The sequence below is a fragment of the Lonchura striata genome, chromosome 4 (assembly GCF_046129695.1).
Source record: "Lonchura striata isolate bLonStr1 chromosome 4, bLonStr1.mat, whole genome shotgun sequence".
NCBI classification, from domain to species: Eukaryota; Metazoa; Chordata; class Aves; order Passeriformes; family Estrildidae; genus Lonchura; species Lonchura striata.
In genome coordinates this window covers 72,144,092-72,155,697 of record NC_134606.1, presented here as the reverse complement: position 1 = coordinate 72,155,697, position 11,606 = coordinate 72,144,092, and positions in this window count along the sequence as shown.

The window sequence follows — 11,606 nt, the reverse complement described above, 5'->3', positions numbered from 1 at the left end:
GCTTGTCCAAAATGACCCAAAAAAGGGCATCCTGAGTCTCAGGAGGCCAGCCTTAAAACAAATGCTGAGTAGCTTTTATTCTGTCTTTCAGTTTCTGGAGGTTTCCCCATGATTTAATTTGAGGAAACAAAGCACGGACACATGGATGTGCACGCTTTGGTGCTAAGTTTCTATTTACTGATTCCTTGCCACCATTAAAATGTTTAATAGGCGACGCTTAAATGGAAAGATCCAGCTGAGATATTTCTCTTGGCTCCCGGTCAGGAATAAAGAGGTTTCTGAGGTATCGATCCGATGGCAGGTGCTCAGCAAAGCTCCAGCAAAATCTCACAGCCTGAGCCAGGACCTTCCTCAGAGCAACACGACGTGGTTTGCTGGAAAGAGGGAGCTCTTGGGATGAGCTGGGGATTTTCCTGCAAAGGAGTGGCAGGGACAGAGCCTGCGGAATCTCCCGGCAGCAGAGGGGGACATTCATCAGGCTCCCTGGCAGGGAAAACTGACAAGCCTCAGCGACAGGGAATTAATGAAGGCAGGATTTTCCACCACCTTCTCTAAAATCTCATCATCTCTCTGCTAGAACCTTCTAAAAAGGCAATGCTGGTGAAGTGGCATGAAAGGCTACTTTATTAAAAAACACATTACTGTTGGCTGTGTAACATTAAACCCCCCCATGGGGTACCTTGCTTTCTTATTCTTGTGACTTTTCCACTGAAACTCGGCTTTTTAGAGTGTGATACAAAACACAGGAGAAACAGAGGCAGAAAAAATTACTCATGGCCACCATTGCCTATGGAAGGCACTGCCTGGGCTTATCCACTGCTTCCCAAAGGGTGCTGGATTCCTGTGTTTTAGAGAGGGGAAAAAACCCACCCCCACAATGAATAAAATAAATCAGTAAAGTTCTTCCTTCTGCCAGCAGCTGAGGGAGCACAAACTCAGTGGGAGCTGCTCCAAGGGCACCTGACCCCCCCTGAGGGTGCAGAGGAGCCCCAGACCACCCAGGGGTATGAGGATAAGGATCCCTAAAAGACATTTTGGAGTGCAGGCACAGCATTTTTGCAGTGGATGGGAGGCAGACCTACCTGGCAGCAGCCTCCATGAAGCCTGGATTCTTTCTCCCAGCGTTTCCCCACAGGATTTGTCTCCCTCCTTCCCGTGGTGGCATCTATCACCATGGGCAGCACTGTGAGGAGCAGCAGGCAACATTACAACATCTTGATAAACTGGGAAAAAAAGCCAGGGAGAAGTCAGAGGGGAGGAAAGAGGCAAAGAGAGGGGGAATGATGCCAGGAGAAGGGAGATGAATCTCTGAAAATGGACTCTGTTGACGTAATGTATGCACAGGGATGGATTCCGAAAGAAAGGAGAGTGACCAAACCCTCACAAGAATCCTCCTGAAATGTCCCTCTCAGACACAGCTGCATCTTTTAGGGAATAAAAAATGTCCTCCTGTAGCAGCAGTCCAGAACAATTTTAATCCCCAAATAGCTGTTTTGGGGAGGGGGGGGGGAGGAACCTCAAAACCTGCAAACCTTGCAACAGGTTTTGTATGCAAACGCAGGCGAATCTGGAATATTTGCTTATTCCTTTTATTGAACCTGCAGGCTGATTTGATTACCTCCCTGGAAACGCGTGTGCAAATCGGTTTTCCAGCCTTTTGAGGGCACTGCCTTCCGCCGCGACGTCTCCAGTGAGTGATGCCAACGTCTGGCTAATGCGATGTGCAGGAAGAGCCGGCGTTGGATGCCGACGCCGATGCCCGGAGCTCTGGGCCGCTGGCGGCCATAAATCCCTCCATTCCCAAATGCAAACCGCTGCCGTCGGAAATGCCTCACCCTGAAAAAACGTGTCAGCAACAATTCAATGGCTCAAATGAGGCGGGCTGAGGCAGAGCCGTTCCTCTGCCACGCGCTTACCCGGATAGAAGGAGCCGATGATGGAAGACTGGGGGGGAAAAGGGCATCAAATTGAAAAGCCCCGGGGAGATGAATGGGAGATAACGGAGAGAAAAACATTTACAGGCTGAAATGATTCCCCCTCCTGGAAACATTTCCTTCTCGCCTCCCTGGGAAGTGCTCAAAGGAGAGCTGTGAGGCAGGCATCTCGGAGCAGGGGCAAATATGGTGGTAAGAATCCGAGCAGACAGTTAAGACTACACAAGTAAGCAAATTTATTTGAAGACAGAACAAATATCGTGGCAAACAACAATATGCAAATTCAGTTGAGAACAGGGGTAAATATCAGACTTTGTTTTCAAATCGATATAAAATATATTCAGATTTAATTTTGTCCAAAAAGCAGCTCGCATTGGGGTGGGGGGTTGGAGGGGATGGCCCTGTTCACGCCATCCAAAGTGTGTGTCACCTGGAAAACCTCAGGATTGGGAGGTGGCTCCTCTGCCAGCAGAGATGAGCCATGCTGGGAGGAGATGGAGGCGCCTTTGGGACTCTAAATTTCTACCTCCTTTTCTTCTTAAAAGCCAATTTTTGTCACAAAGCAAGGAGCTGATTCATCCCCTCCAAGACCCTCAGTGCCCACCCACCTATGTTTGGATTATGCAGTCATGAGGATCCCATCTGCTTTTTAGGGTTGGACATCTTTGAAGGCACCTGCACCTCCTCTTCCTCACTGGCTCCTGATGTATCAACCTCCAGCAGCTGAGCCTGAAAAGCCAGTGAGGGAGCAGCTCACCTCGGATGCCAGAGGAGTGAACAGGACGAAATCCCCTCCCGGGGCGAAGGTGCTGGCGGGCTGCTTTCTAGAAAAACCATCCCAAAATAAAAGCAGACATAGAAAACATTAGATTGTCAATGAGGCTTTGAAACAAATTCAAGTTTATCCTTAATTTTTCTCATATGTGTGTGTCTGTGTGTGTGTGTGTGTGTGTGAGACTTGATACAAACAGACGAGAAAGACGTGGTGAACTTCAAGCTGGGGACAGGCATGTGGTCAGTTAGAGTCCGCAGGAGCACCATCGGATACGGAGGAGTTAGCACCAGAGAGTTTGGAGGACCCAACTGAGCACATGCGTCCTTTGGGAATGGGCAGTGGGGACACATGGAACAGTCCATTAGAAACAATACAAGGCAATTCATGAGTTTTCATACAGTACAATACAGTCACTGATCAATTAACCCTTTCAGTACAGTACATGACAAGTAACACTTTGCACCCTGTTAGCACTAGGAAAGGAGGGTTTGGGCTGGAGAGGGGTGGCTGGTGAGCTGTCCCTTCTGCCCTTGGATTTCAGGGACTGTGGATGCTTCGGCCGCTTTCCCACCCCAGCTCGGACTGCCCGACCCCAGCCTGGCTCCCGCGGGGATGCGCTGGTGGAGCGCAATGCCACCAGTCCATCCACCCACAGCGAGGGCTGCACCCAAATCACAGAATCCTAGAATCCCAGAATGGAGGGGACCCCAAAGATCATCTCATTCCACCCTCCCTGCCATGGGCAGGGACGCCTTTCACCAGACCAAGCTGCAAAATGGTCCTGGTTTGACCACGGGGATGGAAGAGCCACTCCTCTCTGCCCTGTGCCAGCCACCAAACCAATGAGAAAACCTCCAATTCAAGCTCCACCTGGCCAGTTCTGGTGCCAAAACACACAGAAAAAGGTTCGGGGGCTGCATTCAGTCGGCCTCATGCCAAACCTGCTTCTTCCCTCAGGCGTAGTGAGAACAGGGTCCATTGGAAAAGTGCTAAATTACAGTACATTGGCATTTCCATATGTCAACTATTGAACAGCAAAACAGATTGTTTGAAAACAGAATCAGTATCGTACAGTAAGTTCACACTTAATTCTTCACCGTTTCTACACTTGTAACACATGCATTTTATTTCCATTAGTTTAATGCCAGTAGGACCAACATCCTCCAGAACAATGATCTAACATTAAACAAAACTTCCTAAGGAAAATATTAAGCATCACATAAAGTTTCAGGAAAAAACCTGTTAATTAGCATCACAAGGTACTCAGATTTACATTTAGGAGTTTTCATGCCATAACTTTAAAACACCTTTTGGTTAATATCCTGGGGGTAGGGGAAAACAACCCCAAAAAAACGCAAACAAAAAAAAAAAAAAAAAAGAAAGAAAAGATTTAAAAAAGGAATGTTTTGGAAAATAATATATTTCTCTATGTGTATACACACCCAGAGACAAGCACGAACACGCGGGCTGGTGCATGGGTGTGTGCACAATTTTGTTTTGATAAACTTGACTCATTTCAAGTGCATTTTCATGGGTCCAAAAAGACTTTCAAGGAAACAAAATCTAAACTACTGAAGCAAATTAAAATGTCTCTCTTGGAGGAACAGAAAAGGTTGGTAAAGCATTGCCTGTGTGCTGTTACAATGCGCTTCCCCACGAGCTATCTGAAAACCCAAACAACTAAAAATCCTTTTTTTCCACCTAAAAGGCCCTTCCAGAGAAAAGGGTGCTGTGCTAGCATTTGCATTCAGGCCTCAAGTGTGATAGGCAGGAGAAAACACTTCATTCTACCTTCCCAAAGGATGAGATGCCATCTCCAAGGGACAAAAAACTACACCTGAGGGGGAAAATAAGACAAAAAAATACCTGTTCCACATCCCCCTTTCTCTCAAGCTTATTTTCAAGGACTCAGTGAGACTGGTGGGCTTGCTGGGGGGGGGAATTTCCCAAATGGTTTGCCTTTATCCTGCTGACAGTGAGCGGGATGTGGGCTCTGAGTCACCAAGGTACTTTTTGAAGAGGCTGTTCCCTCAGCCACTATAATTTTGGGGCTTCAGATAGAGCAGCAGCATCACCTGGTACTATTTCTTTAAAGCTAAATTTGCAGGGATAATTTGGTGGGGATGGGGGTGGGGGGGGGGGAAAGGAAAAAACCCGACCCAACCCAAAATGTGGATTCTATTTCTGTTTTTACATCCACTGAAAGAGGATGTAAGAGCATAATGCTTGGGGTTGCTCAAGATTTGGAGTTTTTAACCATCTTGGGTTCCCACTGAATATCCAAGCCCCTGAAGGTCTATTGAAGAAGGAAGCCAAGAAAACCAGCCAGTAAAACTGGAGCTGTTTAGGAAAACTCCTCCATCTGCTGCAACAGGGAAACCCAACACACCCATTTCTTTTTGTTGCTGAAGGTTATTTCCATACTGGCCCCCTGCTAGCAGCACTGAAGGAGAAGACCTAATTCCCTTCTCTGCATTCCCACTGATCATGCTGTACTGGCAGGGTTTATCCATCAAGTGTCACCAGGGAGAAACTCCCAAACTCCCATCACGGAGTAATGCCAGGGAAGGAATTAGATTGACTGTGGGCTCATCAAGGATGATGAGCAGCAGTCCTAAGAGTGGATACCCCGCTGTGAAGGGAACACAGGGCTCTCACACCCACCACAATTTATTTGCTGCTGTGGAAAACCCACAGGGGCTTTTAAAGAAGTAAAACCCTACCAGGTGGTTCGGAGTGGGTGGTTTGGGACACCAAAACCCAGATTATTCAGCATTCCACATTTCAAATTCAGGGATCACATTTCAAATCCTAGAGATTTCTGACTATGTTTCCTACTAACTCTACCCTGCTGCTTTCTTGCTGGCAAGGGAGCTCTGATCCCTGGCCTTCCATACGGAAATACCACAGGAATTTAAAAGGAATAGCACATCTGAACTGCCTCTGAACATGAGAGCTGATCAACTCCTAACAACAATTTCCAAATTCAACAGCAAATCCCAGGGTTATTGTGCTCCATCTTCTAAATGGTCTGTAGATATTTTTTACTTAAAAATACCTTTTGCAGTTGAAGCCCACGACCAATCCCAACAGCACTTCCAGTGCAGGCACAATGATGGCTTTTATTGCAATGGCTTGAGCGCAGCCTTTATTGTCACCAGGATCTCAGGCTGGTTTGAACTGGGCTGTCCCATGGACTAACCGGGGTCTCCCACCAGACACAAGAGCGTCTGCCCTGCGACTCCTGCTCCGCTCAGTTCCAGGTGTCAAGGAGATGATCTTGCACCATCCCAATCCCTTTTGAGACTTCTCCTGTATCTTTGGTGTTTTTTAAAAGCCATGCCCTCGGGTCTCTGGGTGCCCTCGAAGTTTACAATAACCACCGCGTCTGCCTGGATGTCAGTGATGGAGGTGTTGGTTCTGTCATGTAAAATAAGCTTGGATGGGTAAACTACCTACTCTCAGGTCGCTAAAGGATATGTAATTGAAATCAGGCACTGGACAGCGGTCCAACACACCTCAAAATTTTCTTCTGATGGCCCCTAGGTAATTAACACTGCGCCTAGGAGGGGAAATAGATGGGGAAAAGAAGAGAGTTCAAAACTCAGTGCTAACAGTACGTACAAAAGTGCAGTGCTCAGTTTAATCCGAAGCAAAGTGACTACTAGTACTTAAAGTGCTAGTCCCAATGTCGGTTTGGTTCAGTGTCCGAAACACGAGGGAACGCGGGGAGGGTACCCTGGGGGAAATCAAAACCAGACAGCACTGCAACTGCACATGCCACACCAAAAGTGCTTCAAATCACGCCACGGCTCAGCTTGTGAACACACACGAGCAAACGACTGACACCTTTTAGGCTACTATAAAGAACAGCTCCATTAACTCCATCACTACGAACCCGCTCGGGAAGCAAGTGGTCACAGTGCACAGAAAACAAAGGACGACCCCACTCCAAAACCAAGAGCCTTTAGGAACACTGACGAGCCTTTGCAACTAGGATACTCAAAGTCTAGCGAAAGCAGCCTTGCCCAGTGTCTGCAACAAGCTTGGCCGATGCTTATCATGCACTTTGCAGAGGCAGACTGCCTCCTCTTACACGCTATCTTACAGCTTAGCCTATTTACCTATTTATTTGTGGTCTGCTTCGTTAATTGTAGCTTTCTGACCATGCATTAAGCTGGCTTGTTTCTCTTAACCACCCTACCTGTCAAAGGACAATGAACGCAAGGACGAGACGATGAAGGCGGTCTGGTGAACACTGATGTTGATAACGGCCCAGCTTCATTTTCATGAAGAACAAAGCTCCAGAGAAGGACTTTGGATCAGCACACTCCTGGAAAGAGGCTGGGAAAGGAGGATTCATCCCAACAGATGACAGGTATACCCTTTTCTCTCGGTAAACACACACTTCCCACCAGCTGCCCCATCAACCAGCCCGATCCTTACACAAAGCAGAACCTTCAGTTCTCACTATGCTCCAGCAGGCACCCCAAAAAAATGGTCACAGGACAGCAAAGTGGCTCCCTGGGCCCTGCATGCATTGCCACCAACTCTCCCAAGTGTTGTACAAGGCAACAGCTGGCTGTGCAACATCTGGTATGTCCAAGGTGGGTGTGAATCTTTTTTATGGAGAAAGCACTTTTTCAGTCAAAAGTATTAACTAGCCGGAGCTAGCAGGATATGTTGGGGATGCTGCAGGTACAGCTGCAGACATGTTTCTCATCAGGGATCAAGCACTGGGGAGATGGTTTTCCAGCAGCAGGGAACACTAATATCCCAGGAGTAAAAACAGAGCTACAAACTCACGTCACTTATTTCCATTACTGACAGTAAGAGCTGGATTTAACACGCAAAGAGCAAGGTTGTGCATACAGGGGATATGGATATAGGCACACAACTGGAAAGAAAGGAAAAGATGTGGGAGCTGGAGAATTGCAGTGTGATATGGGCAGTGCCTCGCAGTGAGGAGGGCAACGAGGTGCAAGGTGGGTAAACACCACCATTTCAGTCCACCATCCAGACAAGAAACTTCCGGAATGATACATCCAGCCTTGCTGCCAAAGCAGCAAGGCCTGGGGAATGCACACCAGCACGTGGATGTGGCCATGACCCTACCACCCAGAAAGGAACAAGTCCATCATGGGGGAAAAGCCAGCCAGCTTGCACACCATGGCTTTCCCTAAGTGATGCTGGAGCCCTGTGGGACTAAAAGCAATCGTGGAGCAATAGACTGGGCAAAGAAGCATCTTCCAGGACTGCATTCCAGGACTGATCCTGCAGGACTGGCACATCTCACCACGTGCCATATGTAGGGATCACATTTGGTTGAAGTAGCATTGACCTCACCCAAACACTAACACTAGAGGCATGGACAATTACCATCCTGAAAACTCCTGTGCCAAAATGACTCCTTTTCTAGGTCTTTTTATAACATATTCTTTCCTGTCTTCCGATTGAAAGGATTTTTGGCAGATGATTTGGAAGTGGATAATAAATCTAATGCTAGGACACTGCGTCCAATTGCACAGTAATTTCCTGCACAGCTCTCACCAGGAAGTTTACGCGTCGTGCTGCATTGCTGCCGCCTTGGTTTCTCCTACGGATACACTGTCATTGTGTGTGACACTCCTTATAGTTCTGCCTCCACCTGGAGTGGCAACCCTGTTAAATTTTTTAAAAGAAAAGCTATTACAGGTTTTTTAGGAGAAAAAGCTGTCTGCTTGCCCGTGACCTCACCTTTAACCCGAGCTCCAGAATTTAAAGGCATTTATAAAATCCTGCTCTGGCCGCTGTGCTAGATTTTCACCTAAATATCCTCAGCAACTCTTCCAGTCTCCAAAAAACAACTGATTTGAAAGTTTATTAGGAGCAATAATTTATTTTTGGAGGCAGAGGCTTTTGCTGCATTGAAGCCTGCAGATATCCGTGCACTGGTTTTCAGTGGTGAATCAAGTGATTCCCAGACACAGCCTATTTCCAAGGAAAACACCATCCCAGACTGCTCAGTACCAGAGACACTACAGTGCAAACTGAAGATGCAGGGCCATTTTTAATTCTATGCTAATTATCACAATAAAAACCAGATCCTGCAGCGGAAGACCCATTCTGGAAAGAAATAATCATCCATCTTTCGTAGCTGTAGCTGTGCTGCTGGAGAAGAAGCTTATTTACAAAATGGCAATCTCCAGAAAAAAAGCTGTTATCGTTGCCTGACAAAATCATATATTCTGATACCTTCTGGGGGGCTCTGTCTGGGAAATTCCTCTTTGAAACCCAACACTGTAAACCTCAAATATGGAAAAAACCCATTCTGTTCAACAAAAGGCAGCTGTAGGGCTAATGCAACCCACCGTGACACAGAAATGATGCTTGGAGATCCCTGCTTTGAAATCCCTGCTTTCAGTTTAAAGCAGGAAAATAATATGACCTCTAAATTATTTATATGTGAAAAGATGGTTTTAATAAAAGCATCAGTGGTGTGTAAACAAAACCAAAATTCCTAAAACAGACTTTCCACATTTTATATGGTTACTTAAATGTGGATGAGAAACATCCTTTTCGCCCCCTGGATGAAAACATCCATGGAGGATGGCATGAAAATGCCCTTTTAGTATGCAGGAAACACAAAAAGCCAAATGAAGCCATGAACCTGCAGAGTGGTTGTGAAAGGGATGAAGAAAACCCAACCAAGCAGCAGGACCGCAATCTGTTCCCGCTCCCCCCACGTGGCGCCGCGGTCCCCGAAGAGGCTCTCACACCAGATTGCAGTGCCAGACAATCTCATGGAGATGGGAACCTGCACTTGGGTCTCAGCCAAGCAAGACCCCCAGCGCCTCTTGCCTTGACTGCAAAGACACAATCTTCCTCCAAGAGCTGCTTGCACCCGGGCATGCCACCACCCATGGAAAGGGGTCTGCTCCACCTTCTCCATCTCTCCTTGCTGGGTATTCACGAGGCCTACATCCAGTATTCCCAGGCACGTTCCTGGGGAGCGGCAGAACAGCTCCGATACGTCGCCCCGCCGCAACGATGGAGCCTGAAGACGGGAACATTGGACCACAGGGACAGCATGTTGAAAGCAAAACATTTTATTACCATCGGTTAAGCTTCATAATGCACGCTTATGAGTAAGAGAGAGGTTATATGGAGATCACTTTGCTCCCTACCAACTGCAGCTTCTGGGATTAAATGCAGCAGCTGTTGAGCGGAGCGGAACAGGACCAGTGCAAAGAAAAGGAGAATAAAATACATTTGAAACGGTGGGGGGTAGCTTGGCAGAAAACAGTCCCCTGACTTGAAATTCAAAGAGAAAGGTTTATTTTTTTTACTGCTTTACCAAAAGGCACGGCGTCCTGGACAACAGCTGGTGACCAAGCAGTGCTCTGGAAATGCACCCCTCTAACTCAATACCCACCTCAGCAACCACCACCTGGTACGGGCGCCGCAGCTCCCACACAGCGTGGGAATGCCGGAGTGCAACGCTTTTCCTTGGGGCCACGACACCTCTACAGCCTGTGGATCAATCCCAAGATGCTGCAAAACCAGGGGCTCCTGACTAATCACACCCCTGCAGGCACCTGTGGGAAATTTTGGTGGCCATGGACCACCAGGAGGATGGATGACAACGGGAACCTATCCTGAATTCTGGACGGTTGGCTAGCTCAGCCACAGCGCCCTTCAAGGCTCGCCTGGGGCTGACTCAGACGTGTGATTTTTCACTTGTTTTCTGTCCGCTCCCATGAAACGTTTTTGACAGTAAATGCCAGCCTGGGATGGTTTCTAAAGAACACAAGTTTCTTGCATCAGAAACTGCCCCTTCAATCTAAGATCAAAAATCCAGTTATCTTTCCTAGAGGTCAGAGACCATAAAAAAGCTATTTTGGACCATCTGCTGAAGAGTCACTAACACACTTTACCAGCACCATCTTTTTTAAGCCCAAATCAGTTTACCTTCCAGCCAATCTTCCACAAGCAGCTTCAAATTGTATCAAACCCAATCCAGAGGAACACTCTGCTTTCCCCTTTCCCGATATTACCGCTCTCATTTCACAATCATTTCTGCATTCAAACAGAATTCAAAGGAGAAAATGCCTGCGCTAGTGAAAGAGGACTCTGGTTATTGCTAGCACAAAGCTACCAATTTTTCTTCTAGCAAACAAACCGCTTGGCTAGAAAGGTGGGAAGCTCTTGGAAGACTGAGAGCCTGGAGGAGGCTGGTTTTCAGGCTGAGGCAAGTGAAAAATGCCCATATTGTGCCCTCTTGCTTATTCTGCACAGCATCTTCAGCCTCACTGAGAGGAAGAGGCCAGCAGGGGTTTTGAACAAGGAGAGAGAGCACCTCAAGGGCTATTGCAACAGCTCAAGGGCTGCAGTGGGGAGGAGGAGGGTGAACTTCCCTCTGTGGAGAGCCTGAGGAGGGAGGTTTAGGGAGGTTATCCCAGCTTTAGAAGGTGCCTCCTAGGAGCAGGAAAGAGGTGTGAAAAGCAACAGGTTAAACTGCAGCTTGTTGCTGCAGGCAGGAGTTAAATGGGCATCACCTCTGCCTCCTGCTCTGGATTGGGGGTTTTCTTGGGGTTTCACACATAACAGCACAAAAAACACACTGCCAAACAGACAGTTTTAAGCTCTCTTTAAAAGAAATGTCTCTGCAATATGCTTTCACCAAGGTAACCCACAGTAAAGAGCTGGCAGCATACATGAAAATGTTCATCAGGCGACTACAGCACCTCCCTCCTCTTTTTTTATTTCTTTTTTTTTAATAAGACAGCTAGAAGGAACTTATCAGTGGTTAGCTCAAAGGGTTACCCCTGGCAGCGCTGAGGGATGACTGTGCTGACATCAGCAGTAAATGCTGCTGTGGAGAGGGGGGACGGGATGCACCAGGATTACGTGCACAC